The 20,141-nt window shown below is 36.4% G+C and overlaps 1 pseudogene; it reads right to left on the bottom strand.

Annotated features, from left to right (window-relative positions):
• Positions 1-10,757: 10,757 nt before the first annotated feature.
• On the bottom strand, positions 10,758-11,536 carry LOC146394634 (extended synaptotagmin-2 pseudogene; annotated as a pseudogene).
• Between the last annotated feature and the right edge of the window lie 8,605 nt (positions 11,537-20,141).

Raw genomic sequence — 20,141 nt, 5'->3', positions numbered from 1 at the left:
ATAGATTTCTAAGGTACCTCCATACTGTTATCCATAGTGGTTGTACCAGCTTACATTCCCACCAACAGTGCAGGAGGGTTCCCTTTTCTCCACACCCACCCCAGCATTTGTTATTTGTGGACTTCTTAATGATGGCCATTCTGACTTGTGTGAGGTGGTATCTCATGGTAGTTTTGATTTGCATTTCTATAATAATCAGGGATGTTGAGCTTTTTTTCATGTGCTTGTTGGCCATCTGTATATCTTCCTTGGAGAAATGTCTATTCAGGTCGTTTGCCTATTTTTCCATTGGGTTGTTGGCTTTTTTGCTGTTGAGTTGTGTAAGTTGCTGCTATATTTTAGAGATTGAGCCCTTGTCAGTTGCATCATTTGAAACCATTTTTTTCTCTATATGTCTGGCTAAAGGTTTATCAGTTATGATGATCTTTTCAAAGAAGCAACTTTTGGTTTAATTTATCCTTTTTGTTGTTTTCTTTGTTTCTATTTCTTTTATTTCTGCTTTTATCTTTTTGATTTCTTTCCTTCTCCTAATTTTGGGTTTTATCTGTTCTTATGGTTTTAGTTATTTTAGGTGTACTATTAGGTTGTTTATTTTAGCTTTTTCTTCTTTCCTGTGATGAGATTGTATTGCTATAAACTTCCCTCTCAGAACTGCTTTCACCATGTCTCATTGGGTTTGGATTGTTATATGTTCCTTTCCATTTGTCTCTAAATAGCTTTTGATTTCCTCTTTGATTTCTTCAATGATCCATTTCTTGTTCTGTAGCATATTGTTTAGCTTAAAAGAATTTGCATTTTTTTGCTGTATTTTTCTTGTATTTGATATCTAGCCTTATAGCATTGTGGTCAGAGAAAATGCTTGAAATAATTTCAACTTTTTATAATTTACCATGGCTCACTCAGTGGTTTAAGATGTGATCTATCCTGGAGAGCTTTCTTTGTGCCCTTGAGAAGAATGTATATTCAGCTGCTTTTGGATGAAATGTTCTATAAATATCAGTTAAGTCTCTCTGGCATAATGTGCCGTTTAAAGCCTGTGTTTCCTTTTTGATTTATGTTTAGATGATCTGTATATTAATGTAAGTGGGGTGCAAGTCCCCAACAATCATTGTGTTGCTGTCAATTTCTATTTTTATGGATGTCAGCATTTGCCTTTTATATTGAAGTGCTCATATGTTAGGTGCACATATATGTACAATGTTTATATCTTCTTGGAGTGATAATTTTATCTTTATGTAGTGTCCTTTTTGTCTCTTTTTATTTTCTTTCATTAAAAGTCTGTTTTGTATTATATGAGTATTGCTACTGCCACTTTGCTTTGGTTTCCATTTGCATGTAATAATTTCTTCCATGCTCTCACTTTAAATCTGTATGTGTCCTTAGAATCTGAAGTGGTTATCTTGTAAACAGCATATTTATAGGTCTTGTTTTTGTATCCATTCTGTCAGTATGTGTCTTTTGGTTGGAGCGTTTAATCATCTACATTCAGTGAAATTACGGATAAATATGTATGTATTTCCATTTTGTTAATTGTTTTGAATTGTCACTGTGGGTCTTTTTTTCTTCCCTTCATCTTTTGCTGTATTGTCTTGTGATTTGCTGACTATCTTTAGTTTGTGTTAGGATTGCTTTTTCTTTGTGTGCATCCATCCTAGTTTTTTTTTTTTTTTTTTTTTTTTTTTTGTCTTTTGCCATTTGTGTGGCCGCTCCCATGGCATATGGAGGTTCCCAGGCTAGGGGTCTAATCGGAGCTGTTGACGCCAGCCTACGCCAGAGCCACAGCAATGCGGGATCCAAGCCGTGCCTGCGACCTACACCACAGCTCACAGCAACACCGGATCCTTAACCCACTGAGCAAGGGCAGAGATCGAACCCGTAACCTCATGGTTCCTAGTCGGATTCGTTAACCACTGTGTCACAACGGGAACTCCTCCCCATCCTAGTTTTTTGTTTTGTGGTTCCCATTAGATTTGGATCTATCATCTATCTATCTATCTATCTATCTATCTATCTATCTATCATCTCTCATGTATCTAGAGTTGTTTTTCATTGTGGTTCTATTATTTTAAAATGTATTTTCATTGTTCTGCATTTGTCTTCTCCTCTTCTCATGCTTGCTAGTTTTTATATTTGTCAGTGGATGATTTTCTAACTTTATGTTATCTTTGTCTTTACCAGTGAGTTTTATCATTTGAAATTTTCTTGTTTCTAATTGTGCCTTTTTCTTTCCTGCCTAGAGAAGTTACTTTAGTATTTGTCGTGGAGCTTATTTGGAGGTCCTGGATTCTCTTAGCTTTTGCTTGTCTGAAAAACTTTTGATCTCTCCATTGAATCTGAATCAGAGCCTTGCTGGGTATAGTATTCTTGGTTCTAGATTTCTGCCTTTCATCAACTTAAGTATATCTTACCACTCCCTTCTAGCTTGGAGATTTTCTGCTGAATGATCAGCTGTTATCATTATGGGTGTTCCTTTGTATGTTATTTTTTGCTTTTCCCTTGTAGCTTTTAATAATTTTTTTCTTTATATGTATTTTTTTTCAGTTTGATTAGTATGTGTCTCACTGTGTTTCTGCTTAGGTTCATCTTGTGTGGGATTCTTGGGGCTTGTCCAATTTGAGTGAATGTTTCTCACATTAGGGAAAATTTCAGATATAATTTCTGAATATTTTATCTGCTTCTTTGTCTCTCTCTTCTCCTTCTGGAACCTCTATTATGCGAATGTCGATATGTTTAATGTCCCAGAGATCTCTTAGGCCTCAGTTCCTTTCATTCTTCATTCTTTATTTTTCCCTCTGGCAGTGATTCTACCACTGTCATTTCCAACCCACTTATTTGTTCTTCTGTCTCTGTTATCCTGCTGTTTATTTCTTCTAGTGTATTTTTAATTGAAGCTATTGTACTGTCCATCTTAGTTTCCTTGTTTTTTAAGTCTTCTAGCTTTGTTAAATATTTCTTGTAACTTTTCTATTTGTGCCTCCATAGTTTTCTTAAGGTCTTGGAAAATATTTACTGTCATTTATTATTTAGCAAATATGATCATGGATCATATTTACTGTGAATTATTTTTCAGGTAGATTACCTCTCTCCTCTTCATTTAGTTATTTTTGTGTGTTTTTGTCTTGTTACATTGTCTGAAAGCTATTTTTTTGTGTTCTCAAAATGTCTAACTTTCTATGTATAGTGTCCTCTTGGCAGCAGGTATGTAGATGCAGCAGGTGATGCCTTAAAATTCTCAGGGATGATACTAGCTTGTGTGTACCTAGTGCACCTGATGGGTGCAGTGGTATTATGCTACCTTCCCTGGAGCCTGATGACTGCTAGAAATGGAGTCCATGATGGAGTTAGTGGTTCATGGTTCACAGAATTGCTTTTGTGGTGGGGGAGAAGCTCTGGCTCCTGTGACTCCTCCTTCTTTCAGCTAGCTAAGTATAATTTCCTATAGTTGGCAACATTAGCAGCTGCTCCTGCTGTCCCTCCTTTTTTACAGGAAGGATCTCAGGCCTGCTCCCTATAGCTGCAGCAGCAAGCACCTTCCTATATTGACTCCCCTTTTTTTTCCAGTCTAGGTCACTTTCTCTGTATCCCCAAGGGTGGTACTTTCTCCGTATATGTTACTAATAGGCGCTCTCTATAGTTTTAGGAACTATACTATTCCAGTGGTCCCTCCCTCTACTGGGCCAAAGGCAGAATGCTCCTTGTAGCTGCTACAAACTAAAATTTTCACCAGCAGGGCCCTCTCAGCTCCTTTGCTGGTAATGCAATGTAAACTTCCTTCATGGTCCCATGCTTTATTGTTGTCAGTGATCACAGAGCTTATGTTATTCCCAAGATCATTCCACCAAACAACTGGGTTGTTTGTAACTCCTAGCAGTGTGTGCATTTCCAAATTCACTTTGTCTCTTCCCTGGGCCTTTCACAGCTTTCCACCTGCCCACCAGGCTTTTTGTGACTCCCAGAATCCTTTGTGTGGTTTCCAAATTCACTTTCAACTCCCCAGGTAGAACACTACTCTCTGCCCACCCACCAGGCCTATCGTGACTCCTGGAACCTTTTGAGCTGTTTCTTAAATAATTTCCTCTGCCCCCTAGGCAGATTGTGGCTCTCTGCCCACACACCATCTATGCCATCCATGATTCTCTGAGCCTTCTGCATGTTTCAGCAATAACTTTAGCATTCCCCCACCCAGCTGATGGCTGGGGTCACAGGGCCTGTGCTACTCCTGAGTTCCCTCTGCCTACTCCAAGGTTTCCCTCTACTTGTGCAATTACCTCTGCAGCCTTAAGGGTGGAGGGTTTCTTCCCAACAGTTGCTAAGCAGTATCTGCTCAAGGTTAGATCTGTGAGCTGGAAAAGCTGTCATTTTGCAGCCTGAGAGTGCTAGTAATGGGTAAGACTGGTCCTGCCTCTTCCCTCTGGTACCCCCTAAAAATGGTGCCTAGCTTCCAGGCCATATTGTTTTTCCTCAGCTTACTGTCTCCAATGGGGTCTCTCCAGATTCTAGAACCTCCATCTGTCTCTGCATTACAAATCCTAGTTTTTCCCCATGTAGCCAGCCCTAGTGCTCTCTCTTGAGTCTTATCTCCAAAGCTGTAGTTTCATTTTCCAGCCCCTGGACACACAGGGCTGTGGTTGGAAAGTGCAGGGGAGTGACACTGAATGTTTGTAGTGGGCCATTTCCATAATAACTGCTTTAAACTGGTTGTTGTGTTATCCTACAATACTTCAAAGTCCCTTCTTTGTCCAGAATGGTCTCCTCACTAGAGGGGAGCACTTCCCAGGGTATGGGAGGTTTTTCTCTTTACAGCTCCCTTCTAGGGGTGGAGGTCCCAAACTGTTTCATTTCTTCTTTTTCTCACCTTTTTTCCTTCTTTATTTTTTCTTACCCATTTTGTGAACTTTTTCTTGCTCTATCCAGATCCTGGGGTCTTTTGTTAGAAGTCAAAAAATTTTTAGTGTGACTTGTTCTACATATGTGGATTTTCAATGTATTTGTGGGAGTAGGTAAGCCTTGCATCCTATTCCTCCACAGCCATATTTTTCCTGGATGTTAAAATTTTCAAAAATCTTTTTTTTCATATATTGAGGTGATTTTTATCCTTTTTCAGTTTGTTAACATGGTGTTAACAAACATTGATTGATTTGAAGATACTTAACCTTCCTTAAATCCCTTAGGAAAAAAAAACTTGCTCCTTTTCATACATTGTTGAACTCAGTTTGCTAATGTTTTGTTGAAGATTATTGCATCTATGGTCATCAGTGATATTGGCCTGTATTTTCATATTTTATGGTGTTTTGTTTGGTTTTGCTATCAGGGTGATGTTGGCCTCATAGAATAAGTTACTATCCTCTTTAAATGTTTAATAGAATTTACCCATGAAACCATCAGACTTTTAGCAGGAGAGATTTTCTTCTGATTCTATTTCATTATTGGTAATAAATATTTCCATATTTTATATTTCTTTTTCATTTGGTCTTGGTAAATTTTACATTTCTAGGTAAAATTTACCCATGTACCTAGGTACATTTCTAGGTATATATTCAATTCTTCTATGTTGTCATTTTTTTGGTATATATATATAATTGTTCATTTTATTATCTTATGATCCTTTGGATTCCTGTGGCATTCATTATAGCTTTCTGATTTTACTAATTCAGACCCTCTTATTTTCTTGATGATGAATCTAGCTAGAAGTTTATCACCTTTGTTTTTCTTTTAAAGGAACCATATTTGTTTCTTTGATCTTAATTCTTTTTTAAAAGCTTTTATTTCATTCATTTATTCTCTGATATTTGATTTTTTATTTCCTTCTTATAACTTTTGGTTTTGTTCATTATTTTTTAATTCCTTAAAGTATAAGCTTTGGTTATTTATTTGATATTTCTCCTATTTCCCGAGGTAGACTTATAGTGTTATAAACTGCCCTATTTGAAATGCTTTCACTCTGTTTTATAGATTTTGGGTCATTGTTTCCACTTCATTTGTCTCTAGATTTTTTTTTATTTCTTATTTGATTTCTTCAGTGATTCATTAATTGTTTAATAGCATACTGTTCAGCCTCTGTGTGTTTATTAATTTTTTTTCTTATAGTTGATTTCTAGACACATAGCATTGTGGTTGGAAATGATGCTTGATGATTTCAATATTCTTAAATTTACTGAGACATTTAGTGGCCCAGCATGTGTTCTATTCTGGAGATTTTTTCCATGTGCACTTGAAAATAATGTATTATGCTGTTTCTCAATGGAATATGTATCTATCTATAGTCATCTGATTTAATGTGTTTTTTGAAGCTAGCATTTCCTTATTGATTTTCTGTCCTATGATGTAAATAGGGTGTTGAAGTCCCTCACTAATCTTGTGTTACTGTCAATTTCTTTCTTTTTGTTTGTTAATATATTTCTATATATATATATATCAATTTCTTTGATAATTGTATAATGTCCTTCTTTGTATCTTGTTGCAGTATTTGCTTTAAAGTCTATTTTATATGTATATTGCTACTTCAGCTTTCTTTTTATTTTTGTTTTTTAAAGAATACCTTTTTCTAGCTCCTCAATTTCAGTCTGTGTGTCTTCAGATCTTAAGTGATTACTTTGTAGGTAGCATATATATGAATAATCCATTCAGCCACTCTATATATTTTGATTTGGGGCATTCATTTAAAGTAATTATTGATAGTTGTGTACTTATTACATTTTCGTTGTTTTCTGCTTGTTTTTGTAGCTATTTTTGTTCCTTTTTTCTTTTACCCTCTTCCCCTATGATTTGATGACTATATTTAGTGTTATGCTAGATTCATGTTTGGATTCTTTTCTCTCTTTTTTGTACATTTATCTATTAGAGGTTTTTGTTAATGGTTTCCATTAGGCTCACAGATAATAACACATATTTATAGGTGAATATTTTAAGTTGTTGATCTCTCAAATTAAATCTAGTTCTATCAACCCTACACTTTTACTTTCCCCACAAGTTTTATGTTTTTCATGTCATAATTTGTATATTTTTATTTTGAGCACTTCTTAACTATTTAATGTGGATATATAGATTTTACTACTTTTGTCTTTTAACTTTTCCAATTGCTTTACAAGGGGTTAACCTACTACCTTCACTGTATATTTATCTTTACAGATGAGACTGTTCCTTTCATGCATTTTGTAGTTCTGCTTGTGTTTTTTTTTCTTTTCTGCTTAAAGAGATCCTTTATAATTTCTGATAAAGCTGGTTTAGTGGTGCTGAACTCTTTTCTCTTTTGCTTGTTTAAAGAACTATTTATCTCGCCTTAAAATCTGAATCATAACCTTGCTAGGTACAGTATTCTTAGTAGTAGTTTTTTTTCCCATTTCATCACATTAAATATAGCATACCACTCCCTCTGGCCTGTAAAATTTCTGCTAAAAAGTCACCTGATGATTTCGAAGTATTGAAAATCCCTTGTACATAACTAGTTGCTTTTCCCTTGCTTCATTTAGTATTTCTCTTTATTTTTTGCCATTTTAATTGCAATGTGCCTTGGTATGTAACTCTTTGAGTTGATCTTATTTGAGTCTCTCTGTATCTCCTGGGCCTGGATGTCTTTTTTTCCCCCAAAATTAGAGAAGTTTGTAGTTATTCCTTTGAATAAGATTTCTCATTTTCTCTCTCTCCACTCCTTCTAGAATCTCTGTAATATGAATATTAGTCTGCTTGATGTAATCTCAAAGGTCCCATAATCTCCACATTATTATTTTTTCTATTCATCTTGATAATTTCCACTGCCCTTCCAATTTTATGATTGGTTCCTATGTGTCACCTAATCTACTGATGATTTCTTCTAGTATATTTTTATTTCAGTTATTGTATTCCTCAAGTATTTCCAATGTTGTGCCAATTCCTGCTTTACAGCAAAATGACCCAGACATACATAAATATACCTTTTTCTCATATTATCTTCCATCATCTTCTATCCCAAGAGATTCTATATAGTTCCCCATGCTACACAGTAGGGTCTCATTTCTTACCCATTCTAAATGTAGTAGTTTGTATCTACTAACCACAAAGTCCCCATTCATCCCACTCCCTCCCCTCTTACCCTTGACATCCACAAGTCTGTTCTCTATTTCTGTGTGTCTGTTTCTGTTTTGTGGATAGGTTTATTTTTACTTTCTATCTCTGTTAAAATTCTCAATGTGTATATTTATTTCTCTCTCAAGTTCATTGAACATCTTTATGATCATTATCTTGAATTCTTAATCAGGTAGATTGCTTACCTCCACTTTGTTTACTTCTTCTTGTTCCTTTCTTTTGGAATATATTATTCTGTTATCTCATTTTGCTTAATCCTATGTTTTTATTTCGATATTAGGTATCTTGGATTAATTTCACAATATTTGAGAAGTTACATTATGTAGGAGAGGTCCTATGGACCCCAGAATCATATTCTATGATCACCAGAGCTATATGCTCCAGGGGTGAGACTTATGTGGGATGAATGAACACTTTTTTTGTGGCAGGGTTGAATTAAATGGGTGTTCTGGCTCCTGACCCAGTTGTCTATTAGATGCTACCTCATGCAGTGGCTGCTAGCATTCTGGTGGATGAAGCTTGTGCCTGGGACAACTTGCATTGGGGCCTGAGGAGATCGTGCAGCTTGATTAGGCCCCCTTGCATTTAGGGATGAGTTCTAGAGAGGCTAGCTGTACAGCTTAGGTGCCTGGGTTTTGATGCTGGTCCATTGGTGGGCAAGCTTGGGTCCTGGGATGGTTGATCTTGCAGCCTTTAGAATCTTGTTGCTGGTGCTGGCTTGGTGGTTGGTGGGGCTTTGTTCTAGGTAGCCACTTGAGAGGATTGGGGGTGCTCATGGTTGAGGCTGGACTACTAGTGGATCAGGCAGTTTCCCTGCATTGATGTTTTCTTTTCCTGTGAGTTCCAAGATCTGGTGCTGACATGCTGGTGAGAAGCTAAGCTCCTGGTGCTAATAGTCTAGAGAGAGAACTCCATTATTGTGCTTTCCAGCACTGGTATCCTCATGGTAGAATGAGCTCCTCAAAATTGCTGCTTCCACACTGTCTGTTTCTCCATTGGGAATCCCTGTTGCCTCTTGCCTTTCTGAGAGGCTCTCCAAGGCCTGCACATGTGTCTTTCTCAGGGTCATTTTGGAGCATGCAAGATTTTGCAAAACCCTTTAAGATGGAGTCTCTGTATCTTACAACCCTTTGGTTCTCCTGCATGAAAACCCCACTGACATTCAAAGCTAGATGTTCTGGGAGCTCAACTTTTCTGTGAAAGACCCAATGTGAAGCTCTGACCACTTACTCCTCTGGGATAACCTCTATAATTGTTTGCAAGTCATCTACCTGAGAATGTGGATCTTGAACAGATTATATTTCCACCTCTTCAATTCATCTTGTGGTGTTTCTTCTATATCTTTTTTTTGTGGAAAATGTTTTCTGCTAGTCTTCAGGTCATTTTTATTGATGGTTGCTTTGCAAATAGTTGAAATTTTGAATTATATGGAAAGAGGTGAGCTCAGGGTCTTCCTACTCTGCCATCTTGGCCACATTTCTCACTTCCTGAAGCACATTATAGCTTAAAAATGACTTTCCCACATGGGAACTCATTTGAAATTTACAGCCACCTATAATACAGGGCAAGCATCACCCATCCTCATACTACAGGTGAGAAATATGAGGCTCAGAGAATTAAAATAATTTGCATAAGCTCATAAAGCTAAGAAGTGGGGCTAATCATACTTTAAGTGTTTGGTAATATTAAACGGAATGGCTAGAACTTGAATTTAGATTTTAGGTCTAAATCAAATGCATTTTACACTTTATAAAGTTTAATATTTTGATGTTTCCTCTCCAAGTTTGTCACAGTGGTAGTCTTTTCTGCCTCCCCATCTTTTTGCAAACTTAAGACATTCCTTTTTACCGAGAAATTTTGGATTAGTACACTATGATTTGTGAACCATAACAATCCTTTTAACATTTTATATTACTCAGTTATATGACAATTTTCCTTATAAGCACTTCAACTGATTTGTCAATAATACATCTTTATATTTGTGGAAGTGTACATATTTTGAATAATTTTATTTTTCCTCCTCTTTTTTTTTTTTTTGGTTTTTAGGTCTGCAACCATGGCATATGGAAGTTCCAAGGCTAGGGGTCAAATCAGAGCTACATCTGCCAGCCTACTCCACAGCCACAGCAATACAATATCTGAGGTATGTCAACATCTTACACCAGAGCTCACAGCAATGCTGGATCCCTAACCCACTGAGCAAGGCCAAGGATAGAACCAGCATCCTCATGGATCCTAGTTGGATTCTTTACCACTGAGCCATGATGAGAACTCCTCAGTCTTTCTTTTTTAAAAAGAAACACCATAAAATAGGTCACAGAGAACTTTCTATTTCAAAGACAAAAATGATTATTTGTCACAACAATTTAATAAGTTTTAGAAGAAAAAATACATATTTCCTTGATCCATTTTCTTTTTAATTCAAACCTGCATGTAGAGATTATACAAAAAATAGTCTATTTACACAGCATTGTGCATCTTAGGGATGTACAAAACAAGGCAATAACAAAGCACATCCATATATATGGTTCCCAGCAGATCAAAATGACAGACAGCTTTACTAGCACAACATCTCACCATTCTCCTATGCACATGGTGATAACTGGTGAGACACCAAAGGAAATTAAACATACAAAACCCAATGGTAAAATTGGTTAAATATGCCTAAAATACCAATATGTCATAGGCCAGGTGGCCTATGTCACCGAATGCAGAATTGTCCTATCTTCTATGAGGTCATAACACTGGGTCCTGCCTTTGGAGAGTTCCTCAGATGCTAGACCAACAAGCACTTTGCTGAGAAGCCCTTTGTCTTTGGACAGGAAGCTGCCACTGTTCTTCACAACCATGTCCAGTGTTCTCATCTGCACTTCTGGCAATGAAATTCTGAAATCACAGCTCTGGTTGAACATGGAGTTCAGTGTTTTCTTTGACACATGGGTTTTTCTCCTTCCTGGCATTCTCCGGTCTGATATAAGCAGATGTATGGGTCATAGCCATCTTTAGAGAAGACAATGAGATTTCTGTAGAAGTGCATGGCCACCACCAGCTTGTTCTCCTGTGAGCTGTGCTGGATCATCACCTGGGTCTTCCCCTGTGGGGACCATCCCAAGTCATCCTATGCTCAAGTTGCCACAGTGTCTGCTAGGGCTCCTGAGTGGTGATGGCAGTGAGATGTCCAGGGCAATGCTTAGGGTAGGCTTCTTGACAGAGATGTGTCTATGGGAATCAGCAGCACCAACCTGTAGGCTGGAGGAGCTTCTGCACAGGTCTTGTGGCCTCTGAGGGCTTGCTTCTATAGGCACGGCTCTCTATTCCACACAGCTTATCACTGCCCCCTGATGACTTGTGTGGATGAGGCTGTGCTGCTGTCACCAGTGCCTGGTGATGCAGACATATAAGGCCTGACAGGTATTTTTCTCCTTCCCTGGAAACAGACAGACATCAAAGATGACAAAGACAAAGCCAATGACATGCTGTCCTCTTCATTGCTGATCTTGTTCCTGTACTCAGTGAGGAAGCTTCCACCAGGGAAGAAAATAAACAGCAACCCAAATCCTCTTATCTAACTGTCAGCTGGTCACAAGGCCCAGGAGAGTAAGATTGGCTACAAAACTAACGATCCTGTGTGGGAGAAAAACTTCCCTTTATTTATTCAGAATCCCAGGCTTCAGGAGATTGAAGTGAAAGTGAGAGATGAACAGAACCAGTGATATCTGGGGAATCTGAATATCCTGTTCAGCCAGCTGCTTGCCAAGAACATGACCATAAACCAGGGGTTCCAGCTCAATACTTTGGGTCCCAACAGCTCACTGAAGATGAAGCTGGCCATCAGGATACTCCATCTTAAAAAGCCAGAAATGTCTCAAGGACCACCAGTACTCAACTTAAGTAAAGCCAATCTCTGCTCTTCTCTTTTTTTTTTTTGTTTTATTGAAGTATAGTTGATTTACAACGTTGTGATAATTTCTGCTGCACAACAAAGTGATCCAATTATACTCATATATACACATACATTCTTTTTCAGACTCTTTTCCCATATAGATTATCACAGAATATTGGATAGAGTTCCACATGCTATACAACAGTTCCCCATTGGCATGTAATTCTATATACCATAATGTGCATACAAGAGTCCCCAAAGCCCAAGCCATTCCTTGCCCATCTGCCCCTTTTGGTAACCATATGTTTGTTTTTAAAGTCTGTGAGTCTGTTGATTGGAGTATTCAGTCTATTGACATCTAAGATGATAATTGATAGATGTTTATTTATTGCCATTTTAAACCTTGTTTTCCAGTTGATTCTATGATTCTCCATTCTTCCTTTCTTTTTTTGGTTGGATGGTCTCCAATTATTTTCTGCTTGAGTACTTTTCATTTTTTTGTGAATGTAATGTTCAGTTATGATTTGTGCTTGTGCTGTTCTTTAAGTATGTTAACCCCTTCCTATAATTGTGCGCTTTAGCCTGATAGTCCTGTAGGTTCAAACACTTCATTACCATAATAAAATTTTAAAAAAAGAAAAAAAGAAAAAAGAAAAAAATCTATTTGTTTCTTTACTTTCCTTGCCCACATGTTGTGATTTTGATTTCTTTTTTTAAATTTTATTTTAAACATCTTCACGATTAGATCTGTATGCTGTCTTATTTAAGTGACTGCTCTCTGATTTTGGTTTCCTTCATCCTAGTTCTTCCTCTTTTTTTTTTAATTTAGAAAAGCCCTTTCAGTATTTCTTTTACAATGGGCTTTGTATGGCTGTATTCTTTTAGCTTTTGTTTGTTGGAGAAATTTTTTAGTTCCCCTTCTATATTAAATGATATTCTTGCTGGATGGAGTATTTTAGGTTGCATATTTTTTCCTTTCAGTGCTTTAAATATCTCTTGCCATTCCCTTCTGGCCTGTAGAGTTTCTGTAGAGAAATAAGCTGATAGCCTTGTGGGGGATACCTTATAACTGACACTTTGCTTTTCTCTTGCTGCCTTTAGAATCCTCTCTTTTTCATTAACTTTTGTCATTTTTATTATAACATGCCTTGGTGTGGGTTTATTTGGGTTCAACTTGTTTGGGGCCTTCTGTGCTTCCTGTATCTTGATATCAGTTCCTTTAGATTTGGTAAGTTTCCAGTGATAATTTCTTCAAATATATTTTCAATCCCCTTTTCTTCTTCTTCTCTTTCTGGAATTCCTATTATGCAGAGATTATCCCATTTTATATTATCCCATAGGTCACTTATATTGCTTTCATGTTTGTTTCATTTGGTTTTCTATCTGATGTCAATGGACTGAATGCTCCAATAAAAAGACACAGAATGGAATATTGGATAAAAAAGCAAAAATCTTCATTTTGATGTTTACAAGAAACTAACCTTAGGACAAAGGACACATATAGATTGAAAGTGAGGGGGTGGGAAAATATATTTCATGCCAATGGACAAGACGGGAAAGCAGGAGTTGCAATACTCATATAAGACAAAATACTTTAAAACAAAGACCATCAATAAAGACAAAGAAGGACACTATTTAATGGTTAAAGGATCCATTCAAGAAGAGGATAGTACAATTGTCAACATATACACCTCAAATATAGGAGCACCCAGATATATACAGCAAATATTAACAGACATAAAAGGAGAAATTGTTGGGAATTCAATCATAGTAGGAAAATTTAGCACCCCACTCACATCAATGGACAAATCCTCTAGAAAGAAAATCAATAAAGCAACAGAGATCTTAAAGGAAACAATAGAAAAGTTAGACTTAATTGACATTTTCAGGACATTACATCCAAAAAAATCAGAACACATATTCTTCTCAAGTGCACATGGAACATTTTCAAGAATTGATCACATATTGAGCACAAAGCTAAACTTATCAATATAAGAGTATAGAAATGATTTCAAGTATCTTCTCTGACCACAATGGCATGGAACTAGAAATCAACCACAGGAAAGAAATGAGAAAAAACCTACTACATGGAGAATAAACAAAATGCTACTAATAAAACAATGGGTCAATGAGGAAATCAAGAAAGGAATTTAAAAATACCTTGAGACAAATGATAATGAAGACAAAAACTCTCAAAATCTATGGGATGCTGCAAGAGCAGCGCTTAGAGGGAAGTTCATAGCAACACAGGCCTTCCTCAAAAAAGAAGAAAGATGTCAAATTGACAAATTACCCCACCACTAAAATAAATTTGAAAAAGAAGAACAAAATAACGTAAAGTCATCAGAAGGAAGGTAATTATAAAGATCAAAGAGTAAATCAATAAAATAGAGATTCAAAAAACAATAGAAAAATTAATAAAACCAAGAGATAATTCTTTGAAAAGGTAAACACAATTGACAAACTACTGGCTAAACTCACCAAGAAGAGGAGAGAAAGAACCCAAATAAACAAAATAAGAAATGAAAAAGGAGAAATCACAATGCATAGTACAGAAAGACAAAAACCACGTGAAAATACTATAAAGAATTGTATGCTAAGAAATTTGACAATCTGGAAGAAACGGACATCTTTCTAGAGACTTACAGCCTGTCAAAATAGACTCAAGAAGAAATAGACCTACTGAAAAGACCAATCACTAGAAATGAAATTGAATAGGTCATAAAAACACTCCCAACAAAATAAAAAGTCCAGGACCAGATGGCTTCACAGGTGAATTCTATCAAACATACAAAAAGGAACTGGTGTCCATTCTCCTTAAACATTTTCAAAAGTTTGAAGAAAAAGGAACACTCCCAAAGACATTCTATGAAGCTAGCATCACCCTAATTCCAAAACCAGATAAAGACACCACCGAAAAAGACAGCTATATGCCAATATCGTTGATGAATATAGACACAAAAATTCTCAACAAAATTTTAGCCAATTAAACCCAACAACATATTAAAAAGATCATACACCATGACCAGGTGGGATTCATCCCAGGTACACAAGGATGGTTCAACATACACAAATCATCAACATCATATACCACATTAACAAAAGAAAAGTAAAAAAAACCACATGATCATCTCAATAGATGCAGAAAAAGCAATTAACAAAGTCCAACACCCATTCATGATAAAAACTCTCACCTATGTGGGTATAGAGGGAAGCTTCATTAACATAATCAAATCCATTTATGACAAAGCCAAAGCAAATATAATATTCAATAGTAAAAATTAAAAGCCTTCCCAGTTAAATCTGGATCAAGACTGGGGAACCCATTCTCACCACTGCTATTCAACATAGTTTTGGAAGTCCTAGCCACCACAATCAGACAAACAAAAGAAATAAAGGCATCCAAATAGGAAAAGAAGACATAAAATTTTCACTGTATGCAGATGACTTGACACTATACATAGAAAATCCTAAGGACTCAACCCAAAAACAACTTGAACTGATCAACAAATTCAGAAAAGTAGCAAGTTATAAGATTAACATTCAGAAATCAATCACATTACTAAAAATGAAATATTAGAAAGGGAATATAAAAATACAAACCTTTTAAAATTGCACCCCAAAACATTAAATACCTGGGAATACACCTGACCAAGGAGGTAAAAGTATTATATGCTGAGAACTATAAAACATTAATCAAGGAAATTAAAGAAGATGTAAAGAAATGGAAAGATATTCCATGCTACTTCCTGGGTTGGAAAAATTAATATTGTAAAAATGGCCATAATACCCAAAGCAATCTACAGATTCAATGTTATCCATGTCAAATTACCAATGACATTTTTCACAGAACTAGAACAAACAATCCAAAAATATATATGGAACCACAAAAGACCCAGAATTGCCATAGAAATCCTGAGGAACAAAAACCAAGCAGGAGGCATAATTTTCCAAGGCCTCAAGCAATATTACAGAGCCAGAGTCATCAAGACAGTGTAGTACTGGTATCAAAACAGACAGACCAATGGAACAGAATAGACAACCCAGAAATAAACCCAGACACCTGTGTTCAATTAATCTTTGACAAAGCAGGCAAGAACATCAAAATAGAAAAAGACAGTCTCTTCAGCAAGAATTGCTGGGAAACCTAGACAGCTGCATGCAAATCAATGAAACTAGAACACACCCTCACACAATGCACACAAATAAACTCATAATGGCTGAAAGACTTAAATATAAGAAAGGACACCATCAAACTCCTAGAAGAGAACATAGGCAAAACACTCTCTGACATCAACCTTACAAATGTTCTCTCAGGTCAGTCTCCCAAAAGCAACAGAAATAAAAGCAAAAATAAACCAATGGGACCTAATCAAACTGACAAGCTTTTGCACAGCAAAGGAAACCAAAAAGAAAACAAAAATACACTTTCCAGAATGGGAGAAAATCATTTCAAATGATGCAACTGACAAGGGCTTATCTCTAGAATGTAGAAGTAACTTATGCAATTCAACAGCAAAAAAGCCAACAACCCAATGGAAAAATGGGCAAATGACCTGAATAGACATTTCTCCGAGGAAGAGATACAGATGGCCAGCGAGCACATGAAAAAAATCTCAACATCCCTGATTATTAGAGAAATGCATATCAAAACTACCATGAGATACCACCTCACACCAGTCAGAATGGCCGTCATTAATAAGTCCACAGATAACAAAGGCTAGAGGGGGTGTGGACAAAAGGGAACCCTCCTGCACTGTTAGTGGGAATGTAAGCTGGTACAACCACTATGGAGGACAGTTTGGAGATACCTTAGAAGTCTATACATAGAACTACCATATGACCCAGCAATCCCATTCTTGGGCATATATGCGGACAAAACGTTCCTTAAAAATGTCACATGCTCCACATGTTCATTGCAGCTCTATTCACAATAGCCAGGACATGGAAACAACCCAAATGTCCATCATCATACGATTGGATTAGGAAGCAGTGGTGTATATACACAATGGAATTCTACTCAGCCATAAAAAAGAACGAAATAATGCCATTTGCAGCAACATGGATGGAACTAGAGATTCTCATCCTGAGTGAAGTAAGTAAGAAAAAGAAAGACAAATACCATATGATATCACTCATATCTCATATCTAATATACAGTACAAATGAACCTTTCCACAGAAAAGAAAATCATGACTGGGAGAATTGACTTGTGTTTGTCCCGGGGGAGGGGGAAGAAGGGGGAGAGATTGGGATCTTGGGGTTATTGGATGCAAACTATTGCTCATGGAATTGACTAACAATGAGATCCTGCTGTGTAGCGTTGAGAACTATGTCTAGATACTTACAAGTCAGCATAACAATGGGAGAAAACATTATGTATACATGTATGTGTAACTGGATCCCAATGCTGTACAGTGGGAAAAAAGTGTGTTGTGGAAAATAACAATAAAAACTAAATTAAAAAATATAGTCTGAGTCTGTTTTTTAAAAAGTTTCAAGAAGAATGCATTCATTGATTTATTGAGTGTATACTAGGAAAATATCAAGTGCCAAGTTTTCAGCTGTGAACACAAGAGACTTAGATCCCTGACCTCATGTTGCTTACTTTTTCTTGGAGGCAATAAGGAGATGGAAAGTAAACATATAAATAAATACATAGTATATATGATGATAAAAATACTATGAAGAAAAATACTAAGTCAAGACACATTCGGGGGGGAGCTGTGGCATTTTTAACTGTGGTGAAATTAGTAAAAGACTTATTTAGGAAATAGCATTATGTGTTATACAAAGACAATTAGCAGCAGAGAAAAAGAACTTTGTCAATATCATATGCAAATTACTGGCAATAATTAAACCTAGTTTCCTAATTTTTCAGTCTGTATTTCCATCAATCCATCTTTTCATCCATTTGATAAGTACTTTTTTAGTATTTGCTCTGTGAAAGACATAAAAGACAAATATGATCTTAGTATTCAAAGGGTTCCCAGTGATTATTTTGAATCACTGTTTGATGAAATAATCCATAGACTGGCTACCATCCAATCACCATTTCCTTCTCACCACATTCCATGATGGTCCAGTCTAGGATGAATGGTAAAAACGAAATAGAGCAATTTGTCTTCATTACATTTCAAATTTGATGGTGCTGTAAAGGATTTTTGACTTATGTGGCTCAGTGGCCTAATTGCACTTTCATGTAGTTCCCAGGAGTCCCCTGGTAGTTGAAAATTACTTTTAGTTTCATGATCCTATATTTATGGCTCCTGAAATATATCCTTGTTAGGATATTTGCTTATTTCTTGGAAACTGAAAGTCTCCTACTCAACACTAAAAGTATTTTCCCAGGATCAAGATGAGCTTCAGCCAGTGATCACTTGAGGATTCCTTCTGGTAATTCACTGTCTGGGCATTGGGAACCAGAGTTCTAGTCCCTAAGGTGAAGTGGAGCCAAAGAAATCAATTCAAAGAGTCACTAACCCTTCTGGTTTTCTTTCAGAGGCCATACCCAATGTCGCAATCAGAAAATTTTACCTACTGCTAACTGGTACCTGGAAACATAAGTCATTAAACAAATCTAGATTTACAGCTACATAGGAAAACCTCTTAATTGGAAATATCAGGAATTTTCTCATTTGCAACTCTGGGCTTGCTGCTACTCTTCATGGTGGAGGGGTGTATGGGTTAAATTCAGTGCTTGTTTCCTTTGTGACCATTGTTCTCTCCTGTCAATAGGCCTCTGGGGTCAAATTGAAGGGCTTCCAGTAATGTTCAATCTATACAAGCCATTCCACACCTTCCATACAAGGAGAAAAGATAAACACCTTATTTCCTTCTATATGCTAGGCAATCTATGACTTTATTGAATGCACTCTCCCCAAAATACAAGGAAGATACGATTTTGATAACTACTTGAGAGATGAGTTTTAAAGACACAGAATCAGCTTTCCAAAGTCAAATAGCCAAAATGATTTTTGTTTTTTACATGAATATATTCATATATTTCCTTGCTTGGTCTGCTGAACTATGTGCACCTAGCACCCAGACCTTAGTTTCTTTTTAAAAATTTTATTATTATTTTTTAATTGTTGTATCCCCAATAAATTATTTTTTCTACTGTACAGCATGGTGACCCAGTTACACATACATGTACACATTCTATTTTTGCACATTATCATGCTCCATCATAAGTGACTAGACATAGTTCCCAGTGCTACATAGCAGGATCTCATTGCTAATCCATTTGAAAGGCAATAGTTTGTACCTATTAACACCAAGCTCCCCAACCACTCCACTCCCTCCCATTCCCCCTTGGCAACCACAAGTCTATTCTCCAAGTCCATGATTTTCTTTTTTGTAGAAAGATTCATTTGTGCTGTATATTAGATTCCAGATATAAGTGATATCATATGGTATCTATTTCACTCAGCATGAGAATCTCTAGTTCCATCCATGTTGTTGCAAATGGCATTATGTCATTCTTTTTTATGTCTGAGTAGTATTCCTTTGTCTATATATACGTTATTGCCTTTTCTTTTGAGAATGAATAGGTGCCTACACAGGGGAGATTTTTGATTGATGCTAAGAATAATTAGCTCAATATGGAACTTCATAAAAATACAAAATCTGAAAATCATTTGTCCTATAGTGAGATAATGCAATGTGCTATTTTCCTTGCTGCTTTACTTTGCCCAAATCACTTCACTTTCCTGAGCCTTAATTTCCTGATCAGTCAAAAAGTGATGATGGTGTTGGTAGTAATGATAATATGATAATAATCACTATCTCTCAGGTTGTGGGGTTCATGTGATATGAAAATGCATTGGGAATTATGAGTAAGTATAAACATTGTGGGATACTAAAAACTCACAAACGGAGTAGTTTGCAATTAGGATCTGACACATTTTCTTTCCCTTCACCTCTGGTTTTACTTACAAAGCATATCCTGAAGTTTTCTACTTTACATTATCTCCACACCCTTGGCACACTAAGTCAAATCACTCCCTGCCTTGGTCTTCCTGCTTTCAATTATCCCTCCTCTTCATCTCACTGACAAACCAAAGGGAATTTTAAGATGAGATAACATCAAATCATTTCCCCACTGGAAACCCTCCTATTATAGCACATCACATTTATAATACATACTAAATTCTTTATCTTTGCTTATAGAAATGACTCACATAGCTCCCATGCTC

Source organism: Sus scrofa, chromosome X (assembly GCF_054392235.1).
Source record: "Sus scrofa isolate SSC_HxYL_T2T_F1_AM1 chromosome X, Sscrofa_HxYL_maternal_Yorkshire_Landrace_v2.0, whole genome shotgun sequence".
NCBI classification, from domain to species: domain Eukaryota; kingdom Metazoa; phylum Chordata; class Mammalia; order Artiodactyla; family Suidae; genus Sus; species Sus scrofa.
Note: the sequence above shows the minus strand (reverse complement) of the source record. Positions and strands in the feature narration are given on the sequence as shown.